The sequence below is a fragment of the Pezoporus occidentalis genome, unplaced genomic scaffold (assembly GCF_034315485.1).
Source record: "Pezoporus occidentalis ecotype Australia unplaced genomic scaffold, CSIRO_AGI_Poc_V1 ctg258, whole genome shotgun sequence".
NCBI lineage: Eukaryota > Metazoa > Chordata > Aves > Psittaciformes > Psittacidae > Pezoporus > Pezoporus occidentalis.
In genome coordinates, this window is record NW_026914480.1 from 344,342 (window position 1) to 368,117 (window position 23,776).

General features: G+C 46.3%; 1 protein-coding gene across 2 annotated transcripts in view; it reads right to left on the reverse strand.

The window, feature by feature from the left end:
• ZNF469 (zinc finger protein 469) overlaps window positions 1-23,776 on the reverse strand; it is a 207,013-nt gene that overhangs the window by 95,304 nt on the left and 87,933 nt on the right. Inside the window, exons 2-3 of one of the 2 annotated variants that reach the window (XR_009965810.1) lie at window positions 2,901-3,017; window positions 558-928 (exon numbers count right to left, since the gene is read on the reverse strand). The gene's annotated coding sequence lies outside the window, so the exon portion shown is untranslated. Of the gene's footprint in view, window positions 1-557; window positions 929-2,900; window positions 3,018-23,776 lie in introns of those variants that run through there. The other variant, XM_062623696.1, reaches the window with a different exon arrangement.

Consider the following 23,776-nt stretch of genomic DNA (forward strand, 5'->3'; position numbering starts at 1 on the left):
AAGGGACCACTCCTGCCTTGGTGCACATGCAGCGGGTCCCACCACCAGCACCACTCCTTGATGGTGGCAGCAAGGACATTCTGCAAAGGGCTGTGTTTTGGGGCTGTCCCAAGCAGGTGATGTGATGAAGGTCTCAACACCTTCCCCGCTGCAGTGTTGGCTTCCCCAGCAGCAGACAGTTTTGTTTCTGCTGGAGAAAGTGGCTTGTTCCAGGATGGATTTTCACACCCATAGAGGCAGAGCTGGAAAGCCGGTCGCAAGCCAGGAAGGAAAAATTGCAAGGCAGGAATGGGGAGGAGGGGAGATCCAAATCAAAACCCACCCTCCTCATTTACAGGAAGGCAACTGGGAGAAAGCATGGTGTGGAAATGAGCTTCCCAAAATAAAGGGAATTTAATGCTAACCAAAACACCCAGGCACAGATGAACTTAATCATACCGAAGTGAGTGAATGTCGTTAAATAAACAGCAAAAGTTGAAGTGTTGAGATAGGTGATATATTTAGCTATCAGCTCTTAGGGAGAAAAAAATAAACATCAAGAATTGCATGGCAAAAAGTTATTTGAAGTACTGAGACAAAGAGAAAAAAACAAATACAGGTCTTTGCTGACACATAACGTGCATAATGGCTCTTTCAGGGGACATGGGTAGGGGTTAGGAGCCGGTTAGGAAGGTAACACTGCAATGGCAGAGGGATTTCCAAGGCACTTTATATGCATTTGCCTTCTCTGATTTCTTATTCTTCTGCACCGTAGTCCCAACACCACTATAAAAAGTTTTAATGTTGACTGTGGTTGGTATAACCATCGACGGCCACGAGCTGTTCCTTGGCTGCTGGCTGACCTTGCATTTCATCTCCCATTATTGCAATTAGTTTCCCTAATTGCAAAGCCCAGTGGCTTCAGCATCCTTGTCAACCATTTGCAGCTCTGTGGTATAAAATGGGATATAAAGTTTTATACTGCTCCTCCGGTTTTCCTTTCTATCAGCTTGGCAAAAGCCTGCATTTTTTAAACAGATGATCCAGGGTTCAGTCCTTGCTAATGAATTTCACGTTCGTTTTGCCGTTGTAAGAAAATCTGTACAAAAAAAGCACAAACCATGTTCCAGCCTTTACATAAATCCGATGTCCTGGAAACCAGTTGCGAGTGTTTGCACCCAGGGATCCTCACGCTGGGATTGATGGTGGTGGCTGTTATTTGCAGTGCTCACCTGGCAGTTCTCAGCATGCAAAGGTGTCTGTGAAATTTGTGGGACCCATAAAATCAGAGCTAGCCAATGAGTCAGCTCTTTGACCTTCAATCCGTTTCCAGTCCCCTGGATGGGGAGTTTCACCGGTTTTAATAGCACACGTGCTGAATAAAGCACTTGAACTGATCTTTTCTGTCACACCTGCACTACAAAAACACCTTTGCAAAATGGGAAGAGTGATTTTCCTGATAGGAGCAAGCCAAAGCCCTTTACACTTCGAAACAGGGAGTTTAGGGGGGATGGATGCAGAATTATTGCAGAACAGCAAAGGATTGTTCGTGGAGCAATTGTTTGGAAATACAAGGTAATAAATTATCCTCCCTGAATCACAAGTCTATAGCAAAGAGATACCTGGACTGCAAATGCACATGCTCAGCAGAAGTTAATAAATCAAAATTAGAGCTAATTGTCATGGTTGAAATCACCCCAAGAGTCAACGGGGATGTGCATCTGACTCCTGTAGCTGCTTTTATAAGTATTAACTCAAGCTCTTAATGCCAACAAAACCTCTGCTGGGCCCTCCTGATTATTCTGAGTCATTAGATGGTCAAGAAAACAGCAGGCCACAGGATGCTGGTCAAACTCCAGAGAAGAAACTGATAAAGCCATTTATTCTATACAGGAATCAAAACCAGTGCACACAAATTTTTTCTCCCCAAACCATTCTGATGATTAGCTTTGATTAATGGGGCTGCCAGAGGATCATTCATCAGTATTAACTAACAACATCTTTTTCCACATTATTTGCAACTCCCTAGAAGCTGGAAAGTGAAGTATGCTTCTCTTTTATGATATTCTTTTTACCCTGTTCCCATCTGCATACTGGTTTTGTGGGGGGGGATGTAGGGTTGCCCACAAGACCTTATTGCTCAAATACAAGAGGGCTGCATGGCACACACACTGGTCCTCCATTAAAAGTCTGTGGGTATCTCTTTCCCATTTGTTATTGCAGGGCTGCTTAGGAGCACCACTTACTAGAAGGCTGCTCAGTGTTGTTGAGCTTCCAGAATGATTTTCCCTCCCCCTAGTTTTTCCTGCAGGAGAGAACTGCCATAAAGTCCTAAGTTTGGAAACCAGGCCATTGCAGCCTGTGCTGCTGCACAGCAAAGATATAGCATAATTAAAAATTAAGTCAGATTTTGGGCTGCAACAGCATCTTACCACCACCAAACACAAAGGGACGTGAGACCTCGAACTCTGCATTCTCCTGGAGCATCCAGGAAACATGGAAACAAAGCACAGCATGACACAGACAACCTTGATGGCCGAGATCTCCGTGCTGCCTGATGTACTCCCCGATCCCAAATGCAGGATTCAAGTGCTGGCTTTCACAGGCTGAACATTAGGGTTTCTACAGAGGAAATATTTTGGGAGGTGCAGTATAATTGAGGCTCGTGCTGTAAGCAGCATGTCATAAGAACAAATGACCTGGCAGACTTATAGATTGGGAAGGGACAATGCAACCTGTATAGCTGCAGGAATCCGGGAGCAGACAGAGGTGCTCAGGGCAGCTGTCAGTGAGCTGAGTGCCTTCAAGCAGCCACCATCTCACAAGCAAAGTCCACACATGAAACCATGACACAGGAAACGTTCTGCACTGTGTTAGGCAATTTACCAATCCAAGAAAGAAATGAGAGGTTATTTCCTTACTGTTGCTTGGCCAGATCCACGCTCCGGTGGCCAAACAGGGATGTCTGGGATGGCTTCTGTGTTAAGCTGTGCTGCCTTTCCCACTCCAGTCCCAGCTCCTCACCTGCTGCCAGGCACCTTTGGGATGAAAAACAACATTAAGAGATTTCTCTTAGGAAATATAAAGGTCTGTGTTATTGCTCCTCCATTTTCTCACTGATCACTTTATCCGGGGATATTAGCAATGGAAACAGCAACTAAGCAAAGCACCTAGGAAATTGTAGACCACAAAGCTCAAAGAGCAAGCACCACTTGTGACAGTGGGGCTGACATCTGCCCTCCAGGTTTGGGGCTGGGAAAGACTTTCCATCAAGCTGCCTATCTTTCTCCAGTTGAGGCCTCTTGAAGCCCCAAATCTTTGGTTCTTTTCCCAAACACCTTCCAGTCTTTCCGGTTACCAGCCAACCACTTGGGAGAGTTAGCTCCTCCAGGCCTGGGGACATTAAGTGGTGGGGACCCAAACTGCTCCTCTCCAACCCCACCTTCCTAGTGCTAAATCTGGGCATTTACAGGAGATAGAGGAGGCAACAATGAACCTCAGGGAAAGGCAAGACATTCCCCCTGCTTCCTTCCTCTTCCATGCTCCTCTCCAAGCCCAAGTGGTGGAGCAACCAGAGACCAGTTTGATGCCCCTCCTGTGGCAGGGTGTCCCCCGTCCTCAGCCTCCCTCATGGCAGACCTGCCCACAACAATGGGCAGAAGGGCTGAGATGCCCCCAGCTCCTGCTGCTGCCTGCCATGGGTCAGCTTTCAACCGAGCTGCAGAGAGCAACCATCATTCTTCTGACAGCTCAGGGGGTGTTTCCAGACCTCTGGACTCGCTTTCTGTCACTGCAGATAGGAAAAAATCTCCAGTCATCCAAAGACGGATTCCAGTGGCCCTCCAGGTAATTCCTAAACTTTGAGACAGGCCTGGAGCGCGATCGTTCCCCTCTTAATCCCCTAAAAACATCCACGGGAATGGCAAGCTGGCTTCCCCCGCATGTTTGCCCTTTCCCCTGGAGCCCCATCTCTGCCTTTTCAGACTCAAGCAAACGAAGGCTGCCTCAAATCTCAGCTTTACCAGGAGTTTAGTTTCAGGTCAATGAGCCTATGAAGAATAATTGCATCACAGGAATGGCACATGCCATCTCTGTGATGTGATTCAGCTAGAACGGCTTTCCCCAGCTGATGCTGGCTCCTGGACCATATTATTCCTGAACTGCCTGGATGCTGCCCATCCTGGAAATGCCAGAATGTCATTCAGACACTGGAAGCCAAGGTGATCTGTTACTTCGTTTTCCTCCAATCTGCATTTAATTTATACGTTACCATAATAGATAACCTGATTATAATGTTTATAAACACACTGTATGCATTATATTTATTATGGTTTGCATTAAGGTGGTATTAATGCAGGTGTCCCAGCTATGTAGGTAGTAGGTAGGTAGAGGTTGCAATGGCAAGAACCATAAAGTTATGTTACCTACTCCTTCAGTAAGCACACATACCTGCTCTAGGCAGGCTCCAATATGCTTTGGGAGCAATTTTCAGCAGCCATACACCGGCCTTACCCTAAAACGAGCTGCCAGACAGAACCGTCTCGGGCCAGGCCACCTCTGCTTCCATTTTGGCTGCAGGGCAGTGTTCTTCCCTGAGGTACACATACACCTACACCCTCCCACAATGCCCTCTGTCCATTACTAACAAAACCTGACAAAAACAGATGACAAAGAAGGTAATGATGTGAATCAGAGGGATGGTGACAGATGGACAAAACTAGAAATGGCTCTTTGTATACATGCTTCTTTTTTATTTTGTCATTAGAAAATGAGGCTTTCTGTATCCAAATGGCCTCGTTTTGCTTCAAGTGTTTCCCATTTTTACAGCCTGTCTGCTGTCATGTGTATAGTGCTCTATAAATATTTTGTTGAGCTGACAGTGCAAGCCCTTTCCTTCAAGTTCATCCTTTGACACTTCCTTTTTACTCTCCAATGAGAGTAGGAACTCCCTGGGTCTGACCCTGAGCTGTCAAACCTCCACACAACACAGACTGGGGAGGTACAAGTGATGATAACAGCTATAACAGGGATCACAGAGTTATGATTTCTAGAGTTAGGATCATCACAATGCACATTTTTTCCTGCAGAGGGGTTGGAAAACAAACTGTGAAAGATTTTTCTCCTTTTCTAATCATCAGCTCACTTTGGTAATGAGAAGGAAGTGTGATATCCTATGCAAACTCCTCCTAAATCCAGTTATGACAGTATTTCTAGGGATTACTATGTTGAAAATGAGGGTCACAGGATGCAAGGAAAGAGAAACTGGGCATCAGCCCTCCTCAGGCATCTTCCTAACTCTGCAGATGACTTGCTAGAACAAGTGTGTGTGACACTTGAAATGTTCCTTTTCTCATTGCATTCACTAATGTTTGCAGAGAAGGAGCAAGGGTTAGCAGATTAAGGTTTCTCCTCAAAGGCCTTTTTGGTGACCACCACCCAAGCCCACTGGCACTGCTGAGGGTCTGTAACTTGGTGGTTTCCTTCATCCCTTAAGGACTTTGCTCTTCATTCACATTAATATCATGCGTGCTCCTAACAGCCTCTCTCCAGGGCTGGAAAAGTCTTTTGGTAAATCTAAGCCAGTGCAAAGGATCCTGCCCAGTTTGCACCCAATCCCAAGCAAAAAAATCACAGGTCCTACATGAATGAATAAGGAAACGAGGAGAGAAAGCATGACTGCAGCAGTTTTCATGGCATTTGGCAGGGCTGGAAACAGTGATGGCAATAATTGCCCAAAAACTGCTTGTCACAGATTTTCCAAATGCTGAAAAATACAGAAATACATATATTTGTAAGTAACCACCAGACTCAATCAGCTCATCTTGACCAAATACTCCACAATGACATTATTCCACAATGGCATAATCCTTAGAGAAAAACCACAGCATTCTTGGACCCCAAACAGAAACTTGACACATGTAATACCTAATACTAGAGTGTACTTTATACCCTGTGTTCCTATGAGTCATTTTCCATCCCACTGTCTGTTGAAAAATGCTTTTTTGTTTATTTATTAAAGATTCTCTCAATGGCTTTATTGATGACAGAAGAAGGGAGTGAACGAGCTGAGATTCGGCATCCCAGAGACCTGCCACCGAATCTGGCCTAACTAAAGCCATCTGCTTGGGACAGGAGCCACAGCCACTGGACGTGCTGCCAAAATCCAATCTTAAAGGGACAGTGCTAAAGTGGGTGGGATGCAGAATGGACTTCGCCTTTTAAAACAAAGCCAAGTTACAGAACAAAAAAGAGAGACATGCTTTTAAATGGGAGGGACACGGGATGGAAGGACAAAGTTGTTTGTTTTGATTGTCAAAGCCCAGCTTTCTTGGCACAAATGGAAACAGCCCCAGGCCCGTCTGGAAGAACAAGTGCTGGGCAGCTTTTCAGCCCAACAAGAAGATGGGCAAATGGAGCTATGTACCAACCCAAAACCGGCCAGTCTTGCTCAATAATGTGAAGCAAAGCTTGGTTCAGCCCTTGTTGGTACTAGCATCATGCAATGGGACACATTTAAAGCCAGCAAGAGGCAGCTCAGCATCAGCTCTGCGGGTGCACGGCAAAAGAAAGATAAATCACCCATTTATTTAATAAATACGTTTAATTGTGTTATTTGATCAATCTTTATAATCTCAACAGCTCAAGCCTGAGCTGCAGGGGTTTGTTTTCCAATTTAATCTTGTCAAGACCCATTTAAACACTGTAAAATGAGTAGCAGCATCTTGTAGGGATGTTGCAGGGAACTGAAGGGCGCTGGATAGAGTTAGGGCTGTGTGAGCTTGTACAAAGCCGGGTGACCATGGCTGGGGCGGTTACACCCCAGCACCAGCAGCAACAGCCCCCATCTTCAGTAGACATTTAACCAACTAAACCTCTTCATTATGAGTTTGAATCATACAATGGTTTGTGTTGGAAGGGACCTTAAAGCTCATTCAGTTCCTTCCACTATATTAGGTTGCTCCAAGCCCCATCCAGCCTGGCCTTGAACACTACCAGGGATGAGGCAGCCACAGCTTCTCTGGGCACTCTGAGAAGGGAATCCTCACACTTTCACCACGCTTACAGGGAAAAACTTCTGCCTAAGAGCTCATCCCAATCTCCCCTCTGGCAGGTTAAAGCCGTTCCCCTTGTTCTGTCCCTACAGGACAGCAGGACAGCCCTGCTCCAGGTTTCTTGCAGAAGCACTCAGCTCTGCTGCTCCACTCTGTTTTGGTGGTAAGCTACCAGGTCACTGAATAAATATAAGGTTGAACTCTTTCCCCTCCAAAAAAGAGCTCCAAGTCTCTCCTTATGGGTTATGCTGGGTTTTTTTTTGCTGAATATTAGGTCTTTCTAAACAGAAAGAAGGTGAAAGGCCTGGAGGGAGGGGTCTTAGCTCCAGTTAGCCAAATACAGCTGATAGATAGCTATGCAAAGGGAGTCATCCCATCTTGCTCCATCACACATGAACTACACAAGCCTGACAGTTACCACCCCATCACCTAAACAGCCCAAATAAAGATCATCAAACAACATGACCTGTCTCTACTAATGACCAGTGAAGCAAGAAACAATGTGTTCATGGTCTGTGGGAGATCAGATTAACTGATGGTCATGATCCATGCAATAGCTGCCATGAATCAAAGGACCCACAGCAGATATGCTTGCCTCCCAGTGACGATTGTGCCACTGCCATGAAGGAGCACATTGTGTGGAGCTCTCAGCATGTGGTGGGACTTGCTGTTCCCATGAAAACTAATAATCACAGATCTAAAATGCTAACATTAGGAATACCCTTGCTTCAAACAGAGATTCTGTCTTCCCTCACTTCCAAATACAAAGAATAAACTCAAATACATGCATCTATATACACATATCATAAATACATGACACAAGCAACACAGCCAAGTCAGCTCTCCTGACCTAGGTGCGGTGCTGACAGGAAATCCCTAGTGCATATGTTACACGTTTGCCTTATATTCTTTCTTAAACAAAATGAGCAAAGGTTAAAACTGAGTTTCCGTAGAAGGGCACATTTGCTGTCCAGATGGTAACACAATATGAAGGTCTTTTCTGTGAGTAGAATGGACAAATAGTGACTCTACAGCCCAAACATCATTCTGACCTTCATGCTGTACAGTACACATATGTTTTTTCCCTTAGGCTTGTGCGTCAGCAGTGTGGTTTGGGATTAGCAGAGTGCAGGGTGGGTACCTCATTCATGCGGTACCTGGTCTTGTATTGTACCAAGCCCAATGAATCTCACACTATAGCTCAAGCACCTTCAACCTTGGGATGAAAACCATGTCCGCAGCACATAGGGCACCGCTTCCAGTGTTTGGCACAACCCTAAAGTGACGCAGGAGTAGTCCTTAAAAACAAGACAAGGTTTTCTTGGGGAAAAAGACAAAATAAGCCCAAGGCTGGAATCAACACTGGTGTAACAATATTTCTCAGGATGACTGGGTTAACTTGCTGGTTTCTGGAAAGCACACACAAAATGCTCCCATCCATTTTTCTCTCTTGGGAAGAAGCACTAAGGCTCAGTGGAGCAGGTTGCCTTCAGCAGCAACAGCTTCCTACCCTTTAGCAAAATGCTTTGGGTATTTCTGCTATAGTGGTGTTGCATAGAAGCTGGAGAGCTTGTGAAAAGCTGCAAGAAGAGAATCAAGGACCTAGGGAACGGTGTTGTAGTGATTTTTACCATTCACCCTTGGCACCACAGTTGTGCCCAAGCCATATCTGGTCATGCAGGGGAAAGCAAGGAGAGGCAGAGCTTTCTGAGCCTCCATCCTGCCATCAGCCAGTGGTTTGGTGACTGTGCTCCAGGTCCCACAATGGGGAAGATGCATATCACGGCTTCATCCAGACCACAGACCAGAACTCCTCCGCAGAAAGCACTGTACCAAATCTCAGAAGGGGAGAAAAAAGCCAACAGGGCCATGGCCCTGCGTCAAAGCGCCTGGGCTCTATGGTCCTGGAACCAATACTGCAGACTGAAAGCTGCAACGATTCCCAGTTGTTTCTGTTTTGTTTTCTTGGCCTAATTGCTTTCAGGCTGTCAATAGCTGCATGTCCTCTGCAGAGCCAAGCATAAATCTAGTCAATTCCTGACTTATCCTAGAGAAATGTCCTTATTGTCATTCTAGCCAGGAATGCATGTATTTTTATTGGCCTGAGAAGTGCAGTCAATATCCTTGGAGGGAAGGTGCTGCCTACCTGCAGCCTCTTCCTTCTCTATCCCACAAAAAGCTTCTTACAATATGTTTTCTTTTCCTAGGTAGAACTACCAGGTAAGAAGGAAGGTCTTCAATGCAGGAGAGCCAGCACTCTTCAAGCGCAGCTTTTGTATCTCACTCCAAACACTTAAGCTAATGCAATGTGAAAACTATTTCCCAATCACAGAGGAAAGCTAATTCTCTAGGACAGTCTGAACATGCAAATATAACCATGATCTTTGCCATTTGCAACACAATGGAAAATTGCTAATAAAAGTTCCTATTGTGTCGGGGATGTAACAGTAACCTCATGGTATTTCTCTCTCCCTCCTCCCTCCATTCCCCTTTTCAGCCAGGCATCTAAAAATGGCTTAAAATGTCCCCTCTCAAATGCTCGAGGTCAAACAGTGATGCTGAAGCAACACAATGGAAGATCTGAAGACTGCCTATTGCACAGCCTCTTGCCCCATTTCCAGGCTCAGGGGATGCAGAGCTCCTATTCCATCCTTGAAGCCCAGGAGCGTGGCTGTGGCTCTGAAGGAAGAGCCCAAAGTGCAAAAAGCTGTAGGAATCCCCTCTAGCCCCCAGTTAATGCCACCCCATACTCTCAGCACCAGGCTATGGATATAAAGTCCAACCAGCCTGCCTCATTCCTGATGTCTCCAAAATCCCAAGCTGGCACCATCCTTCCCATCCCACCACTGAGCCACTGGTCACACTGCCTCATGTCTCATCCTCATGGCTGTAAAGGCACGTTGCTTTGGTCACAGTTCTCTCTCCTCCTTCCCCTGAAGGGAAAACACATGCACACACATATGCTGCATTGATGTCTGCCTACACCCTTGTTCCAGCCCAGGAAAGACAGCTCAGACACAAGAAACAGAAACTGGGCCAGCATCTTTAAGGCTGGGTGCCTGGAGTGGGGCTCCTTGATCCGTCTTTCACCACGGAGACAAATGACCTGACTGCTTTACAACCTGCATGAGCACCAGCAGCCTCCTCCTTAAACAGGGTCAGGATTTACGAAAGGAGGGATTGAAACCCCATTCCTGGGCTCCCTGCTTTGGGAGTTGTGAGTTTTCCCTGAGGCTCCTTCTGACTCCTGTCATTCCTAGGCTTTTAGGCTCATGCAATGAAGTGGCAGCAGCAGAACAGGGGTCAAGCAGGCAAGAAGAGGCAAGCGCACCTCACAGCTCTGCCCTGCTTCCTTGGGCAGGCACATTGTCTCTCCTACTTTGTGCTTTTTCCCCACAGCATCCCCTTGCCTGCCAACACCTCGTGCCCCAGAACATCAGCATCTCTGTTTTGCCCCAGCCTCTCCTCCAGCTGCTCCTCAGGAGAAAAATGCAGGATTAAACTGTGGCACACAAGAGACACAAAAACCCCACACAGAACCTCTGATCTTGACAGGGTGGTGGAAAAGCACCCATTGCAGGGCAATCAGGGGCAATTAGGAGATTTCAGCTGAAACCTGTAGCTTCAGTGTTTCACCCAGGCAGCCAAATGGCTTTATTTCTGTGTATTTGTTAATAATCTCATTATTTACAGGGCCCATGTGCTCTCTATTACCTTCCATACTCCAGTATTGAAGGGACATCTGAGGCTGGTTAGCCTGTTTGTAACGGGTCCATCTTCAGCTTTTGGTATTTCCTGGTTGGCATGTGCCCAAATTAACACAATCCCCTTTCTGCATACAAAAAAGAGTCCCTACAAGGAACTGCACAAAGCAATTACCTCATTCTGCCATTCCTAATGCACGAGCTGCCTGGGGACTCTATAGGTAGTGATCTTGGGAAGGACTGGAGAGTGAGCTGCACATGTCAGCTGCACGTCTCTAAGCAGAGGACATGCTGCCAGCACCTGAACCTTTTCTACTTAGTGTTCCCCTTTATCTTGCAGCTGACAGAGGCTCAGATGGAAGAAGCTGCATGACGCAGCAGCATCCCTTCCTGAAAGCTGAAGGCATCTGCTCCAGCTGATTTAAGAAACAGCAGTCTGAAAACAGAGTGGGGTTTGCATCTCTCCCTCCTGTGCCGAGTACCAGCACTCCACAAGGCGTAGGTTTGCTTTCCCTGCAGGCATTTGTACATTTCATGGTGCTGGTGTTCAGCAAATGTTTGCTTACAGCACGTTTCTTTTTCCCTGGCAATCTCAGCCTGGGTTTAACATCCATTGATTTGAAGGAGATGAAGTCTGGGGAGGGTTTCCAAGCTGCCAGGTTCAGACAGAGCAAGTGGTGACCCATCCTTAGCCCTAAAAAAGCACCCTCATCTTGGCTTCCTTATGCCCACCCCTACCCAGCACAAACCTGGGCAGCAAGTGTGCTCCCTTCCCAACTCCACCACCTCCTGAAACCGGTCCCACAAAGCACCCTACTATCAACCAAGTGAACCACTTAGTTCACTGAACAGCCAACCTTTGAATGCAATATAGATAGCTTAGGAGACTTACTTCTGTAAGCTAACATACTGATTTCTTGTTCTAAATACATGCCCACTCATACCCATGTGAATATGTGATACATTTCTGGACCATTTGCATACTATAATTATCACCAAAACTAGTAGCATGTAGTGAGTCAGATTAAATTCTCCAGGGCAGCCAAGGATGGTCACAGCTGGCATCCAGAGGTTGATATGCTGGGTCTAAAACTCCCTGTTAGAAGAGAGCCTGCCCTCTCGAGACAAAACCATGCTTCCTGCTTCTTACAAGGAGTAGCGTGCAATTGGGGTGCATGGGTAGCAACGCCTGCCAGGAAAGCTTATCTGTTCTTATCACACTTGGAGTAGAGGGAATTGAATAGACAATTCCTTGGCAGCTGTGATGGGTATCTGCAGAGATGCTAACACAGATGACACCTTTCCCCTGCCCCACCACAGCCTCCCAAGAGCAGCTAAAAGCTGTGCAAACCTGATCCCTGACAAGCCTGCCTCTGTCCTTCCCAGAAGCCACCTTCAACATCATGACCTTATACATTAGGACTGCCAACAGGGACCCAACTCCGCACGTGCCCGTCAGCTGGAAGCAGTGGGGACCATCACACGTTGCAGCTCATGACCACCTTTGCTGCTGCCAGATCCTGCCGACACAGCTAGATAGGCAGATTTGCTGGCAAGTCTGACTTCTCTGAGGTTCACGGGTGGCCCAGAATATGACAAAATATTGAGCTGTTAGCAAAGCAAAGTGATCTGGGCTGCAGTTCCTGGGTAAAACTGCCAGATGTGTCACTTTTACTCAGAGCTGAATTGGCAGATCATCACCGCTGGGGAAAATGCTGGAGGGGAAGGAAAGGAAATCAAGCAATTTCCCAAGTCACCTGTTTTCTTTATGCCAGCGCTGCCAGCTTCACACCAGAAGTACAGCCCGCAGATGTAACAGAATTCCTCCTCCATGCCTCCATTGATTCTTCCATTCCCTCTCCATCCCTTGATTTGAGCCCTTCCCAGGCATTTCACACCGAATTACTTACTATCTCTAATGAGTATACACCATGCATACACTCCTCTCCTCCTCTGTAGCTGGTTTTAATAGAGCAGCTCCGTCCTCAGCGGCAAGGAGTTGTGCAATCTTTTGCTCACATCTGCCACCAGCCCTGCTTCACCTCGACTGCTGTTTATTTTAATCCCTAACAATAAGTCTTGAGGGCTTTCTCTGGTCTGTCTATTCAGTCACTGCAGAGGGAGAGAGGGACCTCTCCAAGATAATGTTCCAGGCTGATGGCTCATCAACACGATGGCCTCATTAACAACCCAGATAATGCAATCCTTGCAGCACTGGCATTTCTCCTTGCTGAGCAGGCGCATAATAAATTAAGAAGAGATTTGGTGGGAAAGAAAAGCCCTGATCTGTTCCCATGTGCTCTGGCGGTACAGCTTTCCGCCCTAAGAGACCCAAAACTTCTGCTGGGATGGAGTAGCTGGAGATAATCAACACCTCCCTGTTGCACCTCCTGTGAACGCATCAGTTCCCGGAGGGACACCCCTTGGGCTCCCAGTGATGGTGAAGACAGCATTATGACCCTGCAATATGGCAGCAGAGATGCTGCAATCAATTCTCCTTGAGTAAAATCAGCCCCTGACATTCCCCCAGCATCAGTTGTCTGCGTTGGAAAAGCTGTGCTCTGCTTTCCCTTTCCAGTGCTTGGAGCTGCAAACCTGATATGGGACAAGGGAGATTTTTTTCCTCCTTCTCGGGACTCTTTCAGCCTGTCTGTGATTGCAACCTGAGCTCCGGCCTGGCAGGAGGCAGACAAATAAACAGGGCTGCACAGCCCAAAACCCAGCCTGAAACCACAGCGCCCTCGCCCCAGAGAAGTGCTCCTTGTGAAGCTGGCTCCTGGGAGCACATCCATTCACTTGAAAGGCTAAATGAAAACCCTTTGAAAAGAGTGGAAACAAAAAGGGCATAGATCGGTCCTCAGAGATCGGTCCTCAGTCCTGCAGAATGGAGCTCTGCCTGGCAGCCACCCATCCCACAGGGAAAGAAAAGTATTCCACAATGTCTGTTTATTTTCCAGTCATCCTTTCTAGGTAGCCTGTGCTGTGTGCTCGCCTTGTGAAGCAGCAAGATGATGAGTTCAGGCATCTTATGGACAACTTTCCTCATCCCACAAATGCTCATAGCCTCCTGGCTAAGAAATGAAGAGCTGACCCAAGGCAGAGATCGTAGCCCCAGGTCTCCTGGAATTATCACAGGGTGTATTATAGCTGATGAGAGTCCCAGCAGAGGTTGAACGCTGGAGAAGTTCAAGGGAGAGGGATGGAAGGGAAGGCCAAGAAGCAATCCAGCAGCACAGCAAGTTTTCATTAAGACTGACTTCAGATTTGGCTTTCATGCACTTCTAGGATTCAGGCTGCTTCGCATAAAAGGACAGTTTTTACTCCAGTGAGCATCATGGTTTAGATTTACATCAAGGGTTTGGTTTGAGTCTGCTTTGCCTGCTGTGGGAACTTATGGTTAACTAATTTTTCCTTGGGAGCTCTGGAGATCATGGAGCCCTTTTCCAAAAAAGCCTGTCACATACTTGTTGGCATCTCACCTTGTACTTGGCAGCAGGAGGAATTTGACTACATCTACCTGACATCAGGAAAAAATCCATGTGGTTTGGATTCAGAGGAACAGTCGAACATTTTGAAAGGAGAGGACACAAAGAGTCCCACAGTCAAAAACCACTAACATCCAAACAACCTCATGTCAAATGCCTCGGTGCTGCTCTCATGTTCCCCAGCATAAGACTCTCTTGAGTCTCTTGATCTATTTGGAGGAAGGCAGTGGCTCACACAGACCAGCCAGCGCGGCTCCCTCAACAGACCTATTCGTTCAATGGGACACAGGCCTGAGCAAAGCCCTAGATCAGGGAACATCTGAATCTGGTGGAGGCAGGAAACTTCAAACTCTGAACACAACCCCCAAGTTTTCTAAGAGACCTTGAACTTTTTTAATGGCCCCCACATACAAATCCACTTATGGATTTCTGAGGTGCTTGAAATCTGAACTGAATGACGTTTCAGGGCTTGGACCCATCTCTCCAGCTCATTTTTCAGCTCCTTTTTTACTTGAGAAGCAATAGTCTCCCTCCCGACTTCAGTGTACTTATTTTTCCATTTATCCCAGAATAACAGAATTCCTTCTCCAAGGGTTATCCTGCAGGCTACCAGTACCTCGTAGAGAACATCTTGCCAACTTGAAATGAAAGTCTTCATGTTAGCTCCAGCACAAACACTAATTGTGGCTTGCAGCTCTGCCTGAGAACAGACAGTGACTTACGCAGGTCTTCTGGAAACTCAGGTCCCGACTGTCAGTGAGCTTCCACCTCCATTTCCTCTGGGACCTTCATCATTCCAAAGCCCTTTTAAAACATCATCACTTCAGGAGAGGCAAGTCCATGACTAAGCCAGGGTTAGCCTGCTGGGTGATGGAGTGATGAGACTAAAGCTTTGAACTTTCAACAGTCTGGAAAGCCAGGAGAAGCCAGAGCAGGAGCTTACATCACCCTATCTCAGAGGCAAGCAAGCACGGATTCTCCCCAAGCCAGTGCATTGTAGCCACTGTTGGACGGTTACGGGAAGCCAGGATGATGAACGTATGAGTCATTGCAGCTAGATGCTCCCCTGGGAGGAAGGAGCAAGAGTTTCCTCACAAGAAGTGGCTTTTTTCCACTGTAAATCTTCTAAGCAGAGTTATGAGTCTGAAAGGTCACTGGGGCTTGGCACTGGTTTGGCAACTAAGAGCCAGATGGCTTTGATGGGAACGAGGATAACACTGTCTCTTTCTGAGTGCCTCTCTGCTGACAGGCTTCACCTATAACTTGTCTGGTTCACTATGGATGAGCTTTCTTCACTTCCTGGCTGTTCCAAGGTAGGCAGAGGTCAGACATGGGCTTTTGTGGGGCTGGAAATCCTGGTCCTAGCTGAGGGAAGGGGAATTTTGTCTTTTGCTTCAACAAGGGAGGGATTTTCAGCTAGGATCCCTGTTTGTACTTTGAGAAGGGATCTCTAGTGAATAATGAACTAAATCTTCATGTGTTCTGAGGGTCCTAAGTGGACCTAGAGCTTTTGAATTTGCAGTGAAGGTTCTGAAAATATAGCAGTGCCTTGCCCCCAGTCAGATCTCAGCTTTGCCATTCAAATCAATGGAGTTCCTGATAAGAGTCTGTTCCTTCCACATATAATTGTTATTCACTGAAGTCCCTTTACTTGCATCTGTGAGAGAAGTGTCAACATTAGAGGGCCCATAGATAGGAAAGAATTCATCTGGAAGTGTGGAGAAGAAGGTTTGCAGAGCTCTGTGATGGAGCAGCGGTACCCGAGAGGGAAGCACTCAAACACCGGAGGCTCGAGCATCCTCAGGAGTGCTCTGGAAGGCGGGAGATAAAGCCCCATGAAAGCATCTGTGCACAGCTTTAGCCCAGCCAAGACTGACCTCTTCAGAAAGGCTAGTGGTACCACAGTCAGACGAAAAGCCAGTTAAAGGCAATGAAGTTGTCGGAGGAAGGGTGAGAAGAAAAGCGGGGTGATGAAGATGATAGAAATGCTTCTGTGCAACTGCCCCTCAGCACTTCCATAATGCTAATTAAAAGGCACAGGAACAACGGGATGACACCAAGTGTAATAATGGCTTTCTGAGGTCCATCTAGCCTGTATTTTGTCACTAGAAATAGCCAAAAGCGATGATTAAACCACAACAGATCCCTAGGGAAAGATTAAAGAATACAATAAACATGCTGTGATTTCCCCCCTTCTTTCCACTCCGAATATTCTCCCAGCCTCAAAAAAATGCAGCTCAGGGATTTCCTGAGCTAAAGGAGGTGTTGTCTTTGTATTAAACAGGACTCAAGGGGATTTCCCTTCTACAAACCTCTCTATTGTCCCTCGGTTAATAACAAAAGAAGAAAAAGAAGCATTACAAACTATATTGATGATTAGGTGTCAGCCTGAAACACAGGGGAAAGAAATCTAAATTAATTCACCTGCACCTAAATCCAGGTCAGAGAAAGCCCCATTTCTTCCTTTGACAACAAAATCTTGGTTCATTAACAAAAGTTTTGCAGTAAAAACTTTCCCCTGACTTAATGGGACTGCTCTAACATCCTTGGAAGGATTATTTCAACACTACAGGCTGGATCAGTAGGTTCATTAAGCAGCAAAGGCTGTGAAAATCCACAAGGGATTTCTTCATTGAACATTATTATTACCTCTACAAAATGTCTCCCTTGATTTTTCAGCCAGCTGCAAGCAAGTTTTTGCTTTTAAAGCAAATGAATCAGGGACCATCAGCACCCAGACACATCTGTGTGGAAGTGTTAACAGGCCTTTTGGGGTGAACCTTAGAGCTGGAGAATGGTTTTTAAAGGCTTTTGACTAGGAGGGACAGCAGGGGAGATAGGTTCTTCCTCATCACACATCTGGACAGGGATGCAGCTGCACGTTTTACCCCTCCACAAAACCACTTTTAAAAGGAATTTGCCATTTGCTCTGCGCTGTTCCCGGTGACATGCAACCTGGGCAAACACAGGATCTCATGCACAAAGGAATGACCCTTTCGCACATACCTCCCTGGATGGCATCCAAGGAATGCTGCTAGAGCTTTCTGCTCCAATGGAGAAATCGGTGAGTGTATTCAGCAGGACATGTCTGGGCAGAAGGCTTGGCCTAGAGGACCTGCCTTAGCCGAATTTCTGAGTCAGGAATTTCTGCCTGGCTTAAGCAAAGTTAATTTTCTTTGCCATTTTTGGGAATTATTATAGAAAATCCATCACTATGAGTTTTCTTCTCTTATTAAGTCTCCCTTTCACTGGCTTGATGCTGCTTTGTGCCGTCTTTCTTGCACATCTTGGCCATATGCTAACATACCAGAAATCTAAACTCCAGACTGGTTGCAACATCTTGATTGCACAAGATACACACGTACAAGACTCTAATCTGTGGCAGGAAGGCCTAAAGTCACTTATAACGCCACAACGGCAGAAGAAAATTTACCAGTTTCATCTCTGCTTTAGCAATAACTAAAAGGGTAATTTGTCTGGGAGACGTTTCCCAGTTTGCTTTTACGCAGATCCACATTCATGAGGAGATTGCAGACACTACAATGATGCCACCAGTGCAAAAAAGGTTTTTTCCTGGAAAACAGCAGAAAAACCCAAAGTGACTAGAAGAGAATGTCTGCCTTGACTCTGGTTTCAACCCAAATCCTTTAAAACAACCCAGGGCGGCAGCACTGTGGGCTTTGAGGGCAATATAGTAAACATGGAAGAGTGTGCAACCAAAAAGAGTGATGGAAAGAGGATTTTGGTAAAAGGAGGAGAGTGGCACTGAGACAACACAGCAGCAGGGCAGATGAAGAGGGAAAGCAGCTCATCATCACACAAACTTGTCAAATTCCTTATTTCCATGGCAAATAACAAACACATCCAACCATCCCCAAGACTTGGCTTTTTGGCCCACAAGCCCAGGACTTCCAATTAGCCTTGGACTAGCTAATTGACATTGAAATCATTAGCAGCGCACCAAACCAGTGTCAGGGCTTCCTGCACCCTTGGGCTGCTGGCTTGTTTTTGCAGCCTCTATCCCAGAGAGGAGGCCCTGCTCATTGTTAATGAGGCATTTCAGCACCTACTCAGCATCGTTATTGGTCTCTAATGAGGGCAAAGGTGTTTGTGGTATTTGACCACTCACCTAATTAGTTTATAGCACAAATGCTCCCTGCTGAGTAGGAGATTTATGAGCTTGAGTTTGTCCCAAGGAGCAGTGCTGGGAAGGGAGTTGATGGTGGCAAACACTCCTGGTTTCTCAATGCATTGCTCCCACTGACCTGCTCACCCCATTGGTGAGACATCAACAACCAATTGGGAAGTATTTGGGGAGCAACAGCACCCCACAAGGCACAGCTTGCTACCCCACAACTCACACACATGGGTCATCCCCTGTGCATCTCTGGGCACAGCAGCAGGGATAAATGTTTGCCTTGTGCTAGGGTTCAACCACCCCAAAGGTATTTTTGCCCATGACACGTTCAGCTCACAGCAAAACATGGCCAACTCTTAGTGCAAAACCTCTTCCAACTCAGGCCCTGGCTGGTGTTGATATGCAGGCAAGGATGAAATCCTGCCCCTATGTTTGGAGCATGTTCTTGCTGCTCGAATGGGTGTTGGGGTGCTGAGAGCACAAGTTGCACCACTGCGGATGAAGATGGAGACAACAGCCCCACATCTTCATTCTCCTCCCTGGAACCATGTTTTGGTGATCTACACACTGGTTTTGCTTCAGTTCTGCCTCATGACTCCGCCTGATGCTCCTGGCAATGCCAGGAGGGTGCCAGTCAAGGTTGGACCAAACTCAGTTCAACCTGGACTCTCACCACTTCTCACTACCGACAAACAGCATCACTGTACACCAAGGATAACTCCAAACCCTCAGTTCTGGTTGTTTCTGAGAGCATATTGGGTTTCATTGCTAATGGGAGAACAATTACAGCAGAACTTCAGGAGCTCCTCATGTTAAACAGGAAAAGCATCAGAAATTCAGTGCTTTGACTAAATTGCATCTAAAACCTTTGGGACTGGAAATCCAACTTCAGTACCAAGAGAAGAGCTACTATTTGTTGTCAACCTCTTGAAATCATACACTCAAAAATTTCCAGCGAATGGAAATAATTTCCCACAAAATTTTCATCTAACTAAAAAATGTTATAAATGCATCTTGGACTGCTAAAAAGGGTTTACTTTGCTTTCAACTATTAGACATTTTCATATACATTTTTTGAGTTAGATTTAGGAGAATTTCCAATGAAGAAGCCATTTCAACCACTATAAGAATGCCTCCCTTACAAAATCCAAAAGCCTTAACAGCTAGAAAATGTGATATAAATGAAAAAAAAGAAACAAACCCAGCATGTACACGCAATCAGCTTCATACACATCCACGTCTTCTGTGCGGGATGAAAAGAACATTTAACTCAAACCACGTTGCAGGAGCTCAGCTTTGCCATGGCCACGCCAGCGACCCCAGGGCTGAGCCTATGATCTGGTCCCTGGGATGCTTGGCCCCATGAGGGCAGGCACTGGCTCTGAGACACAACTCCCTTTCCACTGACCTCTTTTGCTGTTTGCCTCAGCAGGAAGAGTTGTTTGTTTGGTTTTTGAGTCGCAACAAATAACTTAATGCAAAGCAGGAGCAAACAAGCATCAGGGCTTGCCAAAAGCAGAGCATCTTTCCTGCCTTCTGCCTGCGGCTGTACCGGTTCCCTTTGCAATATTTTGTTCCTGTGAATTTGGGTTGAGTTCATGAATCATCTCTGACAGTCCCAGTTGGTAAGTGTAACGCCAGCCTATGGAGGGGAATGTGGAAACTGGCATCAGTGCTGCTAAGAGAAGGCTTAGCTTGACTGGGATAGCAGTGCACCCTCCCAGAATAGCCTGGTGCCACCTTTCCTTTGTTTTCACACTCCTCTGCTCCCAAAGGACACTTGTGATTACAGGCAATCACTGCATCTTCCATTCCTGCTCTGGTGCGACCTTCTCCTGCCTCAGCACTGTGGGTTTGTCAGCAGAATTGGCTTAGGATGTTTGTACATAGCTCGAGGACAACTGGAAAAATCACACTTCCAAGCAGAAGCTAATGAGATGCAATTCTGTCTGTGCAAGACAATAAATCACCTCTTAGACTTTTCTAGCTGTAAAATATGCGGAGCAGAGGGAGGGCAAAGATGTGGCTGATGAAGGGAGACTGGAAGGGCTGAGGCTGCTTTTGCCAGAAGGAAAAGATGACAGCTGAAGAAAGATGCAACAGCAGTCTTCAGATCTGTGCAAAGAGGAAAAGAATAAAATACGCTCCACATCTACTGTGCGTAAGACAAGACATGCTTGAAGATATTCACCACCACAGCCTAAACGATGAATCATTCTTTGTAGACAACTTCACGTTCCTGAAAAGTCTCAATAAACGCACATTTTGGACAACAACAAAGTAAAACCAAGCAAAGCATGCTGATTTCCCCATCAACCAAGGCCAACACATTTCACCAAAGCTTCTCAGCACCCTCAGGGGTTTTTAGTCATAATTGTTTTCTTCATTAGCTGGAGATCACTGGTGTTTATTAATAGCTCAAACAAGACAATACTACAGCGTAACAGAGGACGAGAAAATGTCATCTTTGTCTGAAGATCTTGGGAGGAACAAAGAGGGAGAACTGAGTCCAACGAGAGGCACATGCTGCCATAAACCCGATGCCAGCAAGTTGCCACTCAACAGGGACGTTCAGCCATCAACTCCGCTACTGGCCTGTTAGGTGATGATCTTGATCAAACTTGTTCACCACTCTCTGCCTCACCTCCCCTCATCTGCAATGCTACTACACACCTATGCAAAGCACAGGGATGTGGGCATTATACATGAAGAAATAAGACATAAAAACTATGTGGTTTTACTCTGGCTTCGGTTTAACCCAGATGGAGGACAGCCCTTTCCTTCCAATTCCCGATATCTCAAGTCCTAGGAGAAAGCCTAGTCAAGTTGCCTAAATGGTGAGTAGCTCAGCATCTCTCTCCTACTGGGCTTTCAATTTAAAAAGCATTACACAGATGTAATTGGATTCAATTGCTGCTACACATGCCATCTGGGGCTGCAGCCACCGAGTAATATTCAATATCAAAAAGCCTGTGTTTGGCACAGCCCCTAATGAGGGCAGCTGCAGCACACCCTGGCCAAGAAACTGTCAAAAAATGAGAATCAAAAATAATTATGTAAAAAAAGAAGGATAATTGCCACAAAAACAAATGGGCGATACATTTACCTCATATGCCCACAGAGGACAATCTGGATGTTTAATACTGTCTGCTTTAAATCAGGAAGACAATAACTGATCGTGGGGGAAAGCAATGCAGAGCAGCTGCTGACAGGCAAGGCCCAGAGGTGCAAATTCGACCCAAGCTTTGCCTCTGCTACTGAAAAGATACAGACCATCACCAGGGCCACAAAGGGAGCATCCTTACAAAGGGAGCATCTTTGCAGTGCTGTTACCCACCCTGCAATGACAGCATGTCACCCCTGTGACACCTCAGCAGCTTGCACTGGGGCTCCAAAACGTCCCCTCCAAATGAGACCTACCCTCTGTTTAACCACCAAGAGGAAGCATCTCAAACACGTAACATCGGCACACAATAAAGAGGAGCACCTTCCCCCAAAAGCCTGGAGCTGTCTGCATAAAACACCTGCTATTGGCTCCTGCTCTTTTCCAGCTGCTAAATAATTGCTCAAACTTCTGCTAAATTTATATCACACGTTCTCTGAATTTTCTCTTGCCAAAAACTGTAGTAGGTAAGAGCCTGCTACAGATTCCCAGGGAAAACCTTCAATGCCAACACATCGAGGAATGCAAGCCACGACCTCTTGTTGAAGCATACTAGTCTGGTTGAATGAGATTGGGTGGAAATAACAGCTCTCTTATTGAAGTTTCAAAATAAAGCACATTAAAAATCCAGCAGTAAAGTCATTGTATAACTGGAGCAAATCTGAACTAAGCTCCAGATTCACACTGGCATCACACGCTTCCTCTCCAACTCATTGCTGGAGAAATCCCCTCAGAAACGTGGGTCAGGTTTCAGCCTTTCTGTTGAGGTTACCAGCACATTTACCAGTTACACCACTCATGATAGCAGGATTTGCTGCATGGGCATCTTTTCTGCCATGTCGGCAACAGAGATCTACCACCCTGGTTTTCAGAAGTTACCAAACCCTCATCAGCCATCAGGGCAATTTGGTCACAGGCTGGATGTTAACCATGAAAGACTGCATATAGCCTAACCCACCTCCCGAGCTGCTCCGTGTTCCCCAAACCCGGGTATTAACTTCCCTCCTCTACATCATTTTGTGGTTTGTGGTGCTCTCAGAGAGCCCAGCTAAGCTGTAACAGCTCCATGTGTAATCAAACAAGGGGGAGCAGATAAAGCTGTAACATTTTGGAGGTAGCTCTGGGGAGCACAGAGGGACGCAGGGAAGAACATCTCCCTCCAGCCCCAACCTGCATTGCCTCTGCATCCCTGTACAGCCACTTCTTGCAGGCTTTCTGAGACTTGCCATCGTACTTGTGCTCAGATAAATCCCACACTAATTTTAAAGTCAGTACATAGAAATGCACAACGGACATGATCCAGGTGCAGAACGTGTTCCATCCCAAGGATCTTCATTAATGTCCTCTTTGGTGCCCTGCAGCAGGGGACAAAGAGCATGCGGGGTAAATCACGTGCCTTTATGGACCAAAACCTTGGCTATGTATTCTCAATGTCCATTCAAAATTTGCAGTCAAAGCATCCTAACATCCTGCTGGCAATGCATAATTTAGAGGTAGGAGTCTCCGCTCTCTTTGCTACAGACATAACTTGTACTGACCACAGGAAAAGCTGTGTGGCATTTTGCAGAGGAAAGAAGAGAACTGGAAAATTAACTCGAGTTCTCCACTGCTTTGAAAGTCAAATGCTGGCTTTGTTTTCAGAGGCTCAGAACGTAAATATTCAAGATGGTCCCAAGCCACAACATTCAACTCCAAATCCGAATCTTCCCAACGTTCAGGGGTATGAGGATCCAAGGTTTTGGTTCAGTGATAAAGCCTGGCCTTCGAGTTCAGTGATGTGTGGATCAAAGTACAGATTCTGGTCCACCTCTAGGATGTGTCAGACTTGCCTGGAGAAAGCAGGGAACCTCCCCAGTAAGCCACATATCAAAATCTTCATGTAAGACAAAGGCATGAGACATACGCTGGGTACCCCAAAAGCCAAGGGAAACCCTAGAAGTAGTTCACCAGGGGTTGAAGAGGTCCAGAAAGGTAAGAGGTTGACCTGGGACTTGGAATCCCTCCTCTGTTATCAAATTGCTAACCAACATGTTCATTTTTCTTCTTTGCCATGTTTTGCTCTCTACCCATAAAACAACAGCATCTCCCAGCCTAAGAGTGTCATGAAGGTAAATAAACAAAACACTGAAGCACCCAGATACGTGTGTGCTGCAGCAGCTGCAGCTGATCACATGAAAAGCTGAGGATGTTAGAACAAGTAGCACTGTACACACTTGATCTTTTTATCCCCCTTCATTTCCATCTCTTTATAGTGG